Consider the following 15,982-nt stretch of genomic DNA (forward strand, 5'->3'; position numbering starts at 1 on the left):
TAGCATGTGGTTCCTGTCACCATAATAACAGCATATGCTTTATTTTTGTTGCTTCTTTGGCTGTCTCTGCAACTAATCAATTAGCTCTTATTGGGGAGATTTTTGGATTGTCACTTTGTTTTGATTATAGCATCCAACACGGTGTCTGGCACATAGTAAGAACATAATTTATGTTCGGTTAAAATTGAAGAAGTGGCTTCCTAGCAGTCAAAGAGTCCTCGAAAGTTTCAACGGAACTAGCTGCATATTTAAGGACTGTTTTCAAGTTTAATTAGACGGATTCTTACAAATATTTGTATATGAGATGCTTCTCGGTCAATAAACCACTCAGTTACTTTATAAGCAGACAGTGTCTCTGCTTGATCCAATTTCTGTTGCCTTCCAAGTGTTGATATCACTTACTGAAGACTAATCATTAATAGACAGCTATACGGATTTCATGTCTGCCTGGTCAAAACGATGCCGTCCCAGACTCCCATAGCCAGGCGTACTCCCAGGGCTTCTTTTCTGGTCTAGAAATAACTGAAGAGAGGTCATCTCAAGAGATACTTTTCGCTGCCTTTGAAAGATTTGCCATTTCTAATTTGCTGAATATGGATTAAGTTTAGATTTACATTGAAGTTTAGCAAAGAAGAATACTAATAATGAAGGAAAAAACATGGATGATATGATCAAAACCAGACCCTTAGCCTCCTTCTTCAAAAAGCTATTCCATGGTGATGCTGGTCCCATGAATAGATTTTCTCTCCGACAACAACTGGCACGTACGTTCTGATTTGAAACTGGAAGACTGGCTCTGATTTTCAGGGTCTTGCTATTGTTTGGGGGCATTCTTGTAACCATAATAGTTGGGCTATTTATGAACCATTGCATTTCAGTAATTCCCTGATACTTAATTCTGAAGGGTTTTGCAAATCTAATGCTAAGATTATTCAGTCCTGGAATTACGAGCATTTAGTCTTAAGCAGCATTCAAAGATTTCAAGCTAATGGTTTCTGTTACTGGTTCTGAAGACCCGTCCATATTACGAAGTCTCACCGTGACCCTGGCTAAGAGAATAAAGTCATCAGAAAGAACAAAAGGAGCTTTATGGGGGAAAAAAGTTGAAAAGAAATAATAAATTCTAGTCTTAGGTCTGTTGTGATAAGAATGTTGGTCCTGAGCCTTTTTCCCCTTAGATCTCAACTTACCTATTATAAAGTAATAATAATAGCCAGAAAAAATGTCTCCTTTGTGGTTGTTTGAATCAAATGAGAAAACATACGATGAGATATTTCATGAATATGAATCACTACTGAATTGTTACCATTGTATTCCTTCTATAATTACCTTAAAAGCCCATTTGTAACAGCCCATATTCAGAACTTTCTATTTCAATTTGTCAAGTTTTGGACTGGATGACTATGTCTCTTTTTCTTCTTCTTCTTCTTCTTCTTCTTCTTCTTCTTCTTCTTCTTCTTCGTCTATAGTAGACTATTCTGGGATGAGTGACACACTTGTTTTGGTTTTAATTAGAATTACAGTTTTATTTTGTAAACAGATATTCCTGGGAATATGAGTTTCAAGTATGAGCAAGTAACCTGAAAAAATCACCAAATATGGTTTAGTCAATGAATCTCCAAAAGATGAAATATACATCAGATTAAATCACTTAAAGTTATTTTTAGAAAATGTTATAAAACATGTTTATTTAGGTGTATGGCTTATATAAACTGTCATTTCTATATAATGATACATTATATCATTATATATGAAGTATTATGAAATTATGAAGGACACTACTTATACAATAATTATTGCAGGCTTTTAAGGGTTAAGATTCCTTTACCACCTAATGCACTTATAATCAATTAAATTTTGCATTTCATAAATTCCGCTCAGAAAAAAATTATATATTATGAGTCAAATTTGCATTCCATATTCATTTAAAAGGAAATAGAATCATGAAGTCCCTGACACCCAAGAGAAAATGAGTAGTCTAGGAGTCTGAACTACTGCTATGAGTTGAAGAAATAAAGCTTTCCTTTCTTTTTTCTCTTTTGATTTGCTCTCTTTTTCCCTGAACCTACCAAGTAGTGTTTATCTGTATGTGTACCATTCTTGTGTTAAATTTTGGTACACCAAGATAAGCATTTTTAAACTTCAAGTATACTTAATTAGACTTTATTTGAGGAAATAATGAATTTTTTTTATTTTGAAATTCCAGAAGTCAGAGTTTGGGAGCGATTGTAACTTGTCTTTTTATTTCTCTCTCTCTCTCTCTTTGTTTTACATGCCTACACAGCTCACACTGCTACTTGTTAACACAGTCTGTTTTTGTTAAATAAATATATTTTTGCAGAGACTTCTCTACTGGATAGCCAATCTGAGCATCATGAAATTCAGGAAATGTATAGAAATCGTGCTGATCAGAGAAAAAAAGGAGAAATGGAAAGAAAGAAGAAAGAAAGCATATCCTTTCCCCAAAAATGGCTAAGTTGAGCCAGGGCCATTGATTTGTCTACTGCATTCCCAAAGGATTTTCATTACAAATGAATGAAAGCTTGGGAAATTTAATAAATGCTTAGATCTAGAAAACCAGTCTTTCTTTTTTTAAGATTTTATTTATTTATTCATGAGAGATACAGAATGAGAGAGGCAGAGACACAGGCAGAGGGAGAAGCAGGCTCCATACAGGGAGCCTGACATGGGACTCGATCCCGGGACTCCAGGATCACACCCTGGGCCAAAGACGGGGCTAAACCACTGAGCCACCCAGGGATTCCCAAGATAACAAGTCTTAATACAGATAGGGACCAACCAGCTCTCAATTTGGCTAGTATCCTATTAACTTTTAGGCTACCAGGGATTGGATATGTTTTACAGTTGAGATATAATACAGTATAAGGAAATTTGAATGCCATGTTAGTCTAAAAAATTTTATATTTAATAAAATAATTTTCTTATCTTGAATAAAAAAGAGGAAATCAATGGTGGCCATAATTTGAAATAAAAGCAGGTCCAGCCAGAGAAACAGGAAGAAAATAAAAATGATACAGCATTTTTGTAACAAACGTTCCTGATAGCAAACTTAGAGTTTGCCATGGGTGTGAATGCCATCTTTTGCATATAAGCAAAATGAATTCATCTCCATGGATCCCAAAGATCAGCTTTTTTTTTGTTTGTGAAAGAAGTGGGATCAATGTAGTCTGTGTAATATTTCTGACTTGGGCTCACTATGAAACAGAACAGGAGAAAAGAAGTCCATTCCAAATCCAAACCACGAAAGTAGCTATTTCCATATGATTGGCAAATCACTGCTTCTCTTTGGACTCAGATTTTTTTTTCTCTCTTCAAAATGATGTTTTGGGCCAACTGCCCAACCATCTCTATTTTCTAAGATCAAAAGGAATAAAACTGGCTACTTTGAAGAATGATATTTAATAATACAGAAGTTAATTATCTGAAATTAGAATAGTTGCAGAAACAGCACAAGATATGTTGTCTCTTGATTTTGGCTTTCCCAATGGTTTCTTCCAAGAAAAGATTGCTGCAATAAATCTAAATAAATAGTATGCAATATCTAAAGCTTAAATAATTGTTAATTTGAATTTAAGTTATTATTATTTTTTAATATGTTCACCAAAGCAAGAAAATTTTTAAGGAGCCAACAATGGCTGGATGCACGGAAGGAGTTGGGGCCTTCCCATGTAGTACCTGTTCCCTTGCATGTAACGGGTATGTGAGGCCATGTCTCCCAGATGCAAAGCAATTCAGAAAACAATTTGTTTATCCCAAAAATGTATGTTTACTCTATACTTTATTGCTGTACTGGTATGTGGAGTCTGTCATTAAACAAGTAGATTTATGTGAGTGCAAAAATCCACTAGAAGGCACAGCCTGATTTAAATCACAACCACAAGACTATACATAAAACAATGCCTTGGAAGAAGCAGAATGACAATCAAGACAATCAAGCTTCCTGAGTTCTGAGCCCCAGTGGAAGTGAGTGATCTGCAAAGGGGGACCCAGGAAAGGAGACTTACCCTTTGTCCACGGTATATTTACACTGCGAATATGATATTATTATTGTGAAATTTTCACAAATGAAAACATGAGTCCTGTTCAGAGACTTTTTGTAATGCCTGAGCTGTGCTAACAGTTCCATATCATACCCTCCTTTAGTAGGTCAGGGATTCATGTTGGGACGTCTGGTGTCATCATCAAAAGAATGGACATACAAAAAAATATATACAAAACAAAACAAAACAAACAAACAAGAATGGACATACAGGGGTGTCCATATAACCGAGTAATAAAGCAGAAAAATGGGATAGTAAAGAAAATTATTAATCCAGGAGAAGGAGAGGAAAGAAGAGCAAAGGGAACATAGAAAAAGTGGAAGAAATAGAACACAGGAGTGAAGTGGTTGCTGTAAATCAAAATGCTGAACAAATTCACTGAATATAAATAAATGGAATATTCCTACTAAAATATGATTCTTTTTTAATCGAGATTCGGAGCCTATCCTGAGCCACTCCTACTCCTAAGTCAAAGGAATCCTTGGTGAATTGGAGGCTACTGGTCTGATGGGGGAGGATGTTGGTGGGATGAAATGGGTGAGGTGTTTGAGGAAACGGAGTCATGAAACTGAAGCCACTAAATGGAAAAATGGGACACAGATCCCCACAGGACTCAGTCACTGATCTCACAGGACCCAGTCAGAGGGTAGAGGTCAGCATGAATACACACCTCTGAGCTGTGAACGTGGCCCTGCAGGACACAGAAAGAGCACAACGGAGTGCCCCAGGAGGTGGCGCCTGGTGTTTTCTCCCACAGGACAGCTCACCCCCGGCTGGCTGTGCTCCTGGGGGGCCTTAGCTGTCAGCAGGAGCTCAGGAAGGGAGGCCCTGCTGGAAGAGACCAAGGCCAGGTAAGAGACTACGGGCTGCAGGAGGTCATGACTCTGAAGACCACTGAGCCAGAATGGTGAGTGATTTGGATACTTTCCTGCGCAGGTGTTATGTCAGCATTTAATAGACAAGATAATGATTGTCAGGGTGTCTGACAAACAGCTAGATGTTCTACGTGGAAAACATGAATCTAAGCACAGGACACCTGGGTGGCTCAGTGTTTGAGCATCTGCCTTCGGCTCAGGGCATGACCCTGGGGTACTGGGATCGAGTCCCACATCGGGCTCCCCACAGGAAGCCGGCTTCTCCCACTGCCTGTGCCTCTCCCTCAGTGTCTCTCATGAATGAATGAATAAATAAATATATTTTAAAAAAAAGAAAAGAAGAATCTAAGCCCACAGTATAGTTGAGAGAAAAGGACAGAAAGAAGTTGGAATACGCATGCGCCGGTACAAGACCAGCTGATGTACCCATAATAATATCACACTAACCGGAATTTAAGTCAAGAAGTATTACCAGACACGTTATGATAAAAGGTTGACATAACAGTTCAGATTGTCTTTGCAGCTAATGATAGAGCCTCAAAATATATAAAATGTAGAAAGCCAATATGACAGGAAACTTTTCAGAAGCACATCAAAAAATCCCTAGAGAAGGGAGAGAGGAAATTGAATCTACACAACAAAAGAGAAATTTTATAAAAGAAGCTCTCCAATAAGAAAACGAAGAGCTCCTTGGAAAGTCAACTCTACTGTTGAATATACCTATTGGCGAATCGAAAAAAAGTAAATAAAGACGTTTCTCCTAAGTATTAAGAACTATCAAAACAATGGCTAATAGGAAGGAAATTGTTAAGAAAGGCAGGGAGCCCGATATCCAATTTATGGGAATTCCAGAAAGACAGATCCAAGAAAGAGTGTGCACCAGTTTCCTATTATTACTGACATCAGAGAACATTTCTTAACACTAAAATACTTCATCTCCAAACCGAAGCTGCACACTCAAGAATCTATTAGGATGAATAAATAAAGAGCACACTGAGGCACCTAATCTGAAATTAGAAGAATACTTGAAAACCTTCCAACGAAGAAGAATACGATTGCTCAAATACTAAAAATCAGAACAGCATCAGACTTCTCACAGTGGTCCTGGAAGCTGGAAGATAACACAGTGATGCCTTCAAAATGTACAAGGGAACAGTTTTCCAATTCAGAATTTCAACCCAGCCAAAACATCAATCAGGTGTGGGTAGAATAAGGGTATTTTAAGGCAGGAGTTCTCAGAAAATCTATCTCCCGTGGACCCTTTCTCATGTACTAAGAACCATGGCTACATAATCACCGGGGTGAGCTTGTAAACCCAGAGATGAACCAGGCCGGGCAGAGAGGGCCTTGGAGCCCAGGGGCAGGATGCAACATTTTAGCAGGCAGATGCCTTTTGGGTTTGGCTGCATGTTTACCAGCACTCCCAGTGATTTCTTACCACCTCTCCCAGTGAAGAGGCCAGAAGAAATGCTGGAAATGTGCAGAGGGGGGGAAAAAAAGGAAGAAAATTTTATCAACTCCAGGAAAAACAAAAGGTTTATAATCACAGAAAAGGAAGGAAATGCAATCACCACGAAATGCCAGGCCGAGTCCAGTAAACTGGACTAACTCAGAGTGAGTGAGTTGAGCTGCTGCTGCATTGTCCTGGATTCGAATGATGGAAATATGAGGGGGGGGGGGGGCTGTGTGACTTTTCTGTAGTAGGAATGTCAATGGAACATGCTTATTAATGCTTAATGGATTAAAACATGATTGATGGGGATAAATTACAGAAAAAAAAATACTAAGAGTAAGGCTGAGATGGCTGGGTGCCCAGTAGTACTTGGCCACACCACTTGCCTCTTTACAGGATATTGTATTTGTTCCCTGGGGCAGCTACGACAGTGCCATGACCCTACAGACCTGACGCCTTCAACAACAGACATTCACTGGGAGCTTGCGGTCCAGGTGGGCAGGGCAGGTGTACCCGAGGCTTCCATCCCCTCCCCATGTCCTCACATGGCCGTCCCTCTGCATGTGTCTGTGTCCTCATCTCCTCTTCTTATCTGGACTCCAGTCAGATTGGATCAGGGTCCATCCCAGTGACCTCGTGTTACCTTAGTCACCTCTTCAAAGGCCCTCTCTCCAAATAGGGTCTCATTCTGGGGCCCTGGGGCTAGGATTTCCACATACAAATTTTGAGGGACACAATTAAGCCCATAGCATGTGCCCAAATGCAACATTAATAGAGTAAAGCTACAAATTTAAGTAGATGCATAGCAAACATATGTATTTACTAAATCATATCATATTATGCCCTTAAGTGCATGTATTGCACTGTATGGAAATCTATAAAATTGATTTTAAGAGCATGTGCACGGGGGCATTTGGGGTACATTTTATTTGAACTAAGTACTATTTTAGTAATTTTTAGAGATCCCTCTTTCTTGGGCTGCCAGTGTTGAAATTATGTCGACTTAGAAGATCAACACTGTATTTCTGGTGAAACAACTGGAATTGTAAGGCGCCTGTTTACAGCTTTGCGTCCTCCCTGTTTACCCACACACATTCTGAGAGGGAAGGCGGGAGACAGTGGCGTGGAACTCGTCACTAGGGGCAAGTGCATGCCCAAGGAGACGGGGCGGGTGTGGGGGGGGGGGACTGACCACGGATTGTGGGCCTCTCGCCCATCGGTGCCACTGTCTCTCCCAGAACGACTGAGAACAGATGGGAAGTCTCTGCTTCCCCCTCCATCAAGCAGCAGTGATTGGGGTCCCGTCAGCTCTGAGTCTTCGGGGAGTCCTCCTCATATTTCTCGTTGCCCCACTTCTCTCCGGGAATAAAACCCTTCGGCATAAGTCTGCAGCTCCCTACAGCCGCTGCCTGCATAGCCCAGGATTGCCACGTGTTATTACAAATGACGGCTCCACTGATCCCAAGGGGGTGTGAACACGTCGGTGGCCCGGAGCGAAGGAGCGGCGCGCCCACAGACCCCGAGGCTTGGTGTCCTGGCTGTTGTGGCCAGGGCGGCCGCGAGGCTGACTTTCTTCCCCTGGAAGGTCACCGGTGCAATGGTTCGGGGCTGTGGGCTCTCACTGCCTGTCAGCAGAACAGGTGTCACAGCACGTTCCTATTCCCTGCTCGGTCCTGCTGTGGGGACCGAGCCAGGCACTGACTTTGGCTCCGACATGTGTCTGTCCCGACGACGACGACGACGAAGCTGGGGACGGCCCCGCGTGGGTGGAAGGCTCTCGGAGGGGTCACGCTCTGGCCTCAGCCCTTCGCAAAGTGTGCTGGAGGCGGCCACAGGTTCGAGTACTGTCATCGCCGGTAAGTTGATGAGCCGTCAGTCCGAAAACCCTGGAAAGGCTCCACTTGGTCACTGCTCCTCCACTCATCATCGGTGACACGGGCCCCGGGGCCTCTGCTGGTTGTGAGGCACCGTGCTGGACATCGGGACCTCATGGGGACACCGCGGGCCCTTTGGCTGAATTCACCTTCCAGTTAGCAACGTTCCTCCGAACAGACGACACTGCGATAAGGCCAAAAAAACAAAAAACAAAAAAAGAATTAAGTTGGTACCTCTCAAGACAGCAAGACAGCGACACACAGCGCCAGGAGAGCCCCATGTAGTCGGCGACACGATCTTTTGAGACGATCAAGAAGTAAATGGGCCCGCAGCTCGGTGCCAGGCCGTCTGACGTGGGCCAGGCCAGGGCTGGAGCTGGGCCACGGGCGGGAGCACCCTGGCCTCCGCGGGAAGGGCTCCCCCGCGCTGGGACAGCACACGCTGGGACAGCACTCCTCGACCTCCCATTTCCCTTGGAGATGTTAGCACAAGGCCGCTAGAGGATTAAAAAGAAAGAAAAAAGGAAACGAAAAGGTTTCTTTTGCTTTTTCCCACGTGCAAGAACGGCCGGCAGGGCTGCTTTCTCTCCGAGCAGGCCCCGCGGTCCCCGAGGCCGCTTGGTTGGCGGGGCCCCGCCGCACGGGCGAGGTCGCTGGCTGAGCCAGAGCAGGCCCTCGTTGGGGACCCTGGTGTGCAGCGTGGTCGGGGTGCCCGTGGGGGATATGCTCGTGCATCCATGTGGAACGGCTCTCCCCGGAACCCGCACCGTCGCAATCAAGACGCCGTGTTCCGCGCCTGGTGCCCCCGTCCTATTTGTGCAATGAAGCCAGAACTGAGGAGAGCATCAGGCGCTCGCCACCTTGTGCCCGGGGCATGCGACAGGCCGTACCCGGGTGGACGGTCCCCCGAATCATGGCTTGTAATGCCACTTAGCACGGCCAGCCCCCCGGAAGCATGCACGACCTCCTCTGCACCGCTGGCACCTAGAGATCCGGGGGGCTCGGCCCTGCTGGAGGGCACGTGCGTGGGGCTGCAGCCCATGGCCTGTTCCTTGGTGGTTCTTGGGGTTACGAGGGTCTCCAGTCTCCTGTGACACAAGAGGAGAAAAAAAAAGCAGCCACTTGGGGCAAGAACTAGATCACGGTGTTCTCAGATGAAAAATCTTAGGTCTATGAGCAGCTCTTAACAGCAAAGCCGCTGGGACACGTCTGTCCTGTCCACGGGGGTCCAGGAGGGCAGGTGCCCCCGCTTTTCCTTCTCCCGCTGTTGCCGTCCACAATCCTTCCTGCTCCATCCATGTCCCGCCGGGGGAACACGTGCTTTTCTCTCTTTCTCTCTCTCTGCTTTGACGTGGAATAATCCAGCACCCGGGCTTTTCCAGTCCTGGACTTTACCTGCTGTTCTGACCAATATCACCTCCAAGGGTGAGTGCGCAAACACAGAGGAGGCTTCTCTCCCAAATGCGATGGTAATATTTAACATCTGAATACGCAACTGTTGTATTTGCCTCAAATAAATGTCAAGTCAATTTGTGTAAACATTACGATTTACAGAAGGGGAAACTAAAACACAAACATCTTAAGGTTTTTATCCGAGGATGATGTAATGGTAAAGGGCAGACCCAAAATATAAACTTCCAGCTCCCAACTCTAACGCTTTTCTGATTGTGGCGTTCTGGAACCCATCTTGCGGGATTCGTTTCTCTGTGGGTAGAGTTATTATATGATCACATGTAAAATAAACATTAAGTGCCAAAAAATGCTAATCAGCCAATTAAGGAGCAAGTTATTCATAGATGTGTTACACTTCTCAAACTTTGGGGCAATTGCAATGTTTAGATATAGTAAGATATATTTTACATTCTTAAATAAACACTTTTGGAACATAGCAGATGGTGTAAATTATTTAATAGGAGAGAGAAAAATGCTTTACAACTGAATCAAACTGTATATTTTGATACTCTAAGTTATTAGGAAGGAAATCCAATATATTATAATCTTTATTTTATTATGTAAGGTTTTTTTTTAATTTCAAAATGTTATTGGAATAACCATTTTAAACTAGATTTTTAACTTTACAGAAAAAATGCAAAAATAATACAGAGCATTCTCATATATTACCCACTTGATTTCTTCTACTAATAACATCTTATATTCATACAGTACGTTACAATGAATGGGCCAATATCAATATATCATGATTAACTGAATCCTATTATCTACCCAAACTTCCTTAGTTTTTACCTGGACTCCTTTTTTCCTGTTGTGGGGTCCTATCTAGGATGCCACCTTACATCTGTTCTTCACGTCTCCATAAGCCCCTCTTGGTTGGGACAGTGTCTTAGGGTTTCCTTGCTTCTTCCTCGTTATTTTTTTTTTTTTTTTGGTTTCCTTACTTCTAATGACCTTGACGGTTTCAAAGAGGCCTGGTATTCCGTAGAATGTTCCTCAGTTGTGACTTCTGGGATGTTCACTTATGATTAAAATGGGGTTACGAGTTTTGGGGAGCAGGACCACAGAAATCCTGAATTCTACTCCAGAAACCAAGACTGCACTGTATGCTAACTAACTAAAATTTAAATTAAAAAGAAAAAAAGGTGTAAACACCGTCCTCATCAAGTCTTATCAGAGAATGCATGATCATCATGATCTGTCACGGTTGATGACAAACATTCTATTCAGAATAATTTCTAATGATTTATGCAGAAATTCCACCCTCAAGGTGAATGAAGTACAGCAAAGGGAAAAAGACAGTAACTTTACAGTGGAGACACCTGACACAAACTACCTGGCTGAGGTCTATTTATCCCTATATACCTGTTTAGCTAACAGTTCATTTATATTAGTATGGATTCATGGATATTTATTGCATGCTATGAGTTGTAATCGAACAATATTTATTTTCTTGCTCAAATTGTTTCAGTTTTCGCCAGCTCTTCCAGTTGGCTCTTGAGTCCCTTTGACACACCCTATGTCATTATTGTGATCATTATTCTTTTTCTCCAGCCCTTTGTGAGTGCTGGGAGGGCTTGTTGCTGCTGGCCTGTTGCAGTTTGGGGCTCTCTCCGTTGACAGAGCAAGGCAATACATGTGTGCATATGACGCTGTGTTTATGCACACACCTACACGTATCTCTGTATGTGAGCCTCTGTGTCTACATTAAGCTATAAGTGAGTTCACAGTGATGCCTCCACCAGGAACCCATGGATCATTCTACCCATCGCCTGGATCATTCTACCCATCGCCCTTGCTTATCTATTCCCTCCTTCTCCAACAGTGAGAAACATGGCTCCTACCATCCACCATCTAGGCACGTGATTTTTCATTTCCAGTATACAAGCACAGGGATGTCACAGGGGTTAACACCCTCCCTCCCAAGGGAAACATCCTTAGCAATGAGAATACAGTATTTACGTGCACGTTCTTTCACTTAAGGCCTTATGGTGTCCACTCCAAAGTTGTTTGGGGCAGCAAAATTTCCCCAGTTCCTCTTAAGGAAAAGTGTTTTATATTAATTATCACTCAGGTTATTTTTTCCACATTGCACATTCCATTCTGGGATACTACCAACCTCCTAAATATTTCTTTTATTATTTTTTATTTTTTTAAGATTTTATTTATTTATTCCTGAGAAACACAGAAAGAGAGGCAGAGACACAGGCAGAGGGAGAAGCAGGCTCCATGCAGGGAGCCCGATGTGGGACTCCATCCTGGGTCTCCAGGTTCAGGCCCTGGGCTGAAGGCGGCGCTAAACCGCTGAGCCACCCGGGCTGCCCTAAATATTTCTTTTAAGTAGGAGACATTAAGGTTCATTCTTTGTGCTGGTAAGGTCTATGGATTTTGAAACATGCAAAATGTCATGTATCTATCACTACAGTATTAATCAGAATTGCTTTATTGCCTTAAAAAGTCCACTCTGCTTTGCCTGTCCAACTGTTCCTCCCCCTTCCTCCAAGCTCCTGGCAAGCTTTTTTCCTATTGAAATCTTTTTTTTTTTAAGATTTTATTTATTTATTTGAGAGAGAGACAGACAGAGAGCAAGAGCAGGGGTAGGAGCAGAGGGAGAAGGAGAAGCAGAGCCCCACTGAACAGGGAGCCAGATGTGGGGCTCAAACCCAGGACCCTGGGGTCATAACCTGAGATGAAGGCAGATGCTTAACCAACTAAGCCACCCAGGTGCCCTTGAAATCTTTTAAAAAATCTTTTTATAATATCCATAGTCTTTCTTTTCCAAATTGTCATAATTGAAATCATAAGGTAGGTCGTCTTATCAGACTGGCTTCTTTCACTTAGTAAGAGAAGAGTCATTTGTGTCTTGTTATGGCTTGATACTTCATTTATTTTTATTGTTGAATGATATCCGTTGTATAGATGTATTACAATTTCTTTACTCGTTCACCTATTTTAGAATGTCTCGATTGCTTCCAGTTTGTGGAGCTAATGAATGAAGCTGATGATAATAAGTTTATGTGTGAACAGAAGTCTTCATCAGTTGGGTAAATACTTGGGAACTCAATTTACCACATCATATGATAAGACTCTATTTAGCCTTGTAAGAAATTTGTGAAACTCTCCTGCAAAGGGACTGGGCATTCTGCAGTCCTTGCTCCAACACATGGGACTTCTGCTGTCCCAATCTCCCAGCTTCCGGTGACGTCAGCGTGGGAATTATAGCCACTCTGACAGGTGTGTTGGAATATCTCCTTGTGATCTTCAGTTCTCTAAGGACAAATGATGTTGAACGTGTTTTCATATGCTTATTTGCATTAGCGTGTCTTCTCTACTGAGGCATCTGATCAGATCTCTTGTCCATTTTTTCATTGAGTTATTTTCTTACTGGTGATTTAACATTTTTTTGATATATTTGTAAACAAGTAGTTTAGCAGATGCAAATGTGTTTTGCAAATATTTTCCCAATCAATGCTTCTCTTTTTAGTCTCTTGACACTGTCTTTCACGAAGCAGCCTTTTTTAATTTTAGGAATAGTCCATCTGATCAGTTTTTACTGACATAGATTATGCTTTCAATGTTGTATCTAAAAACACATAACCATGGGTGACGGGCAATGGGGAAGGCACTTGATGGGATGAGCACTGGGTGTTATACTATATGTTGGCAAATCAAACTTCCATAAAAACAAATGAAAAATAATTAAAATTAAAAAAATAAAAACACATAACCAAACCCAATGCCATGTAATTTTTCCCCTATGTGTTTTTCTAGCAGTTTCATAGTTGTTCCTTTTATATTGAGATAGTTAATTAATTTTCTCCTCAACTGATAAATCTGCTACTTAACTCCTCTATCTCAATGATTATACTTTTCTTGCTAGAAATTCTACTTGGAAAAAAAAAAGAAATTTCTACTTGGTTGTTTTATAAATCTTTTAAAAATAATATCCAGGCTAGCTCATTATTTGTCATTTTAATTCATTTTATTAATTTAAATCAATTGTCTCTCCTGTGTCAGCTTCCTATTTTAGATATTAAAGGTTTTTTTTAAATTTTTTTTTTCTGTATGCTGGTTCTTAATCCTGGTGGATCATTTCCTCATTTAGCTTCAAAATTTTCCTATGGTTTCATCTTGTTAATCATTGTTTTCCACACTGGGTTATTCCTTTGACCTTTGTATTGTAAAAGAGTTATGCTAAAAATAGTTTTTTTAAATGAACCACTCTGAGGGTGGGAGGATATTGATGAGGAGGAGACTTCACCTGTGTAGGAGTGGGGGGCAAATGAGAAATCTGTATACTTTCTGCTCAATTTTACTATGGACCTAAAATTACTTTTAAAAAAGATTAAGTCTAATTAAGAAAAAAAAATAAAGAAAGCTTTGCATATGTTGGCACCTCAGAGAGTTCGCTAACTCATAACCTAGTTGACATATACATTGTTTTACATTGGGACATCTACAGAGATAGAATACGAAGACCTTATTTTATAACCACTCAAAGCTATTATTAAACATAGACTTTTTCTTTCCCCTGTTCAGTGGATGGAGATGGAATTGAACTGTTCCTCTCTTGCACTGGGACACTGATTCCATAAAGATCTTTTGACCAGGTTCTCCGTTCCATTTCCATCTCTTAGGAGGGATAGCCTGCTGTGTGCGTTTGAACTGCTGTCACTGTGTTCTAGGCTCTGTCCTCAATATTATATCATCAGATACCCAGGGCTGGTGCTGTATCCACTTCCTGACCTCTAGAGAGAAATATAGGTAAGAACAGAACATCTTCTTTTTAGTTCGGTGACTTGCTGAAGGAGATCATAACGTTCTGGAAGGATAAATTGTGTGGCGGCATGTGGTGATAGAAAGAGCTAGAAATAAGAATAGAAAACAGAGAGACCAAGAGAGGTGTCTCTAGGCATTGAGAGTAATAAATTTCAATAAGACTTAAAATGCTTTGTAAAAATTGGCATAACTTAATGACCTTGATTTCTTTAGATATTTGAGGGAGAAATGACCTTTAATTGTCACATTGGACGTGAATTGTGTCGTTCATGATCACGCGTGTGAGGGGAAGGTTGATGACTCTCAGTGTTGCAGTAGGTTTGCAGGAAGTTGAGACCTAGGTGACAGGTGTTTGGAAGGCTGTCTGCATTCCGAATGCAGTGTCAGAGCACGGGGGCCGGGTGGCTCTACCCCAACAGTTTCACAGACAGAGATACCCCGAGAGACCCCCACAGCTGCCAGACAAAATGACGTCAGCGCTCACTCTGACAAAGACCTATTTGAATGCCATCTTTTAAGATATATTTAATGGTAATATTTCAAATGTTGCTTTATGTCTCTAGAGCCGCTGGAAACATCAGATGTACAAATAATTTACATAAACAGTCACCTGAGTCTTAAACAATAACAGCACGTCGATGATGAATGGACTCAAATACACTTCGGGGGAATATGTATGAAGAACATGAAGTGAAGCTCCCAAGCTTATGAGGAGACCTAGTGATTAGCCACAGTTATTTCCATAAAGGGATTTTTTCTTTTTAAAGAAAGACATGCTTTCATTCTGGCAAAAATAAAATTATACACCAGGAAGAGTATACACAAAATGTTCTCTCAAGTCTCTTTCTCGGGGAGCTTGCTTCAGCATTGATGGAATTGGACGTTAAGGTATGGATTCGTCTTGCCCATTTGGCAGTTGAATGGAAAACCCTCCAGCAGAACAGGACTATGACCTATGTGACCCGTCACGGGGGAGAATGGGCCAGGAGGCGGTGGTGTGAACCCCAGACACATGGAGTCAGAGTGAGGGATGGGATGTGTTTGACAAGCGAGTCTAAAACAGTAACTATGGAATACATTTAGCATTTTCTTCAAAATAGCCATTTGTTCATTTGTGTTTTTTCATTGGTTCACCCATGAATTGATACTCATTCTTCCCTTTGAAGCTTACCTGCGAGGCCCATCTCCCAGGCCCTGTGTGGGGCACCACCACACCAAGACAAAACCCGACGCAGCCTCTGTTCTGGGGTAGGGGCCCCACTTTCCACGACATGAGTGAACGAACTGACAGGGATAGAGACATCGCTTGGGGTTCGTGGAGGAGCCCCTGACCTCATGGTTCCTGTTACCAAGTCTTTAAGTCCCTCAACCCCTTCTGTACTGACTAATCATCCAGTATCTTTTTACCTTAGATGTTAGTTTGCATCTGTAGAGATTGCTCTGGGTCGTTGTAGAGTTTCCGTGTCTCCACATGCTCAGTCTTTCTCT

The sequence above is a fragment of the Vulpes vulpes genome, chromosome 2, assembly GCF_048418805.1.
Source record: "Vulpes vulpes isolate BD-2025 chromosome 2, VulVul3, whole genome shotgun sequence".
Classification (NCBI taxonomy): domain Eukaryota; kingdom Metazoa; phylum Chordata; class Mammalia; order Carnivora; family Canidae; genus Vulpes; species Vulpes vulpes.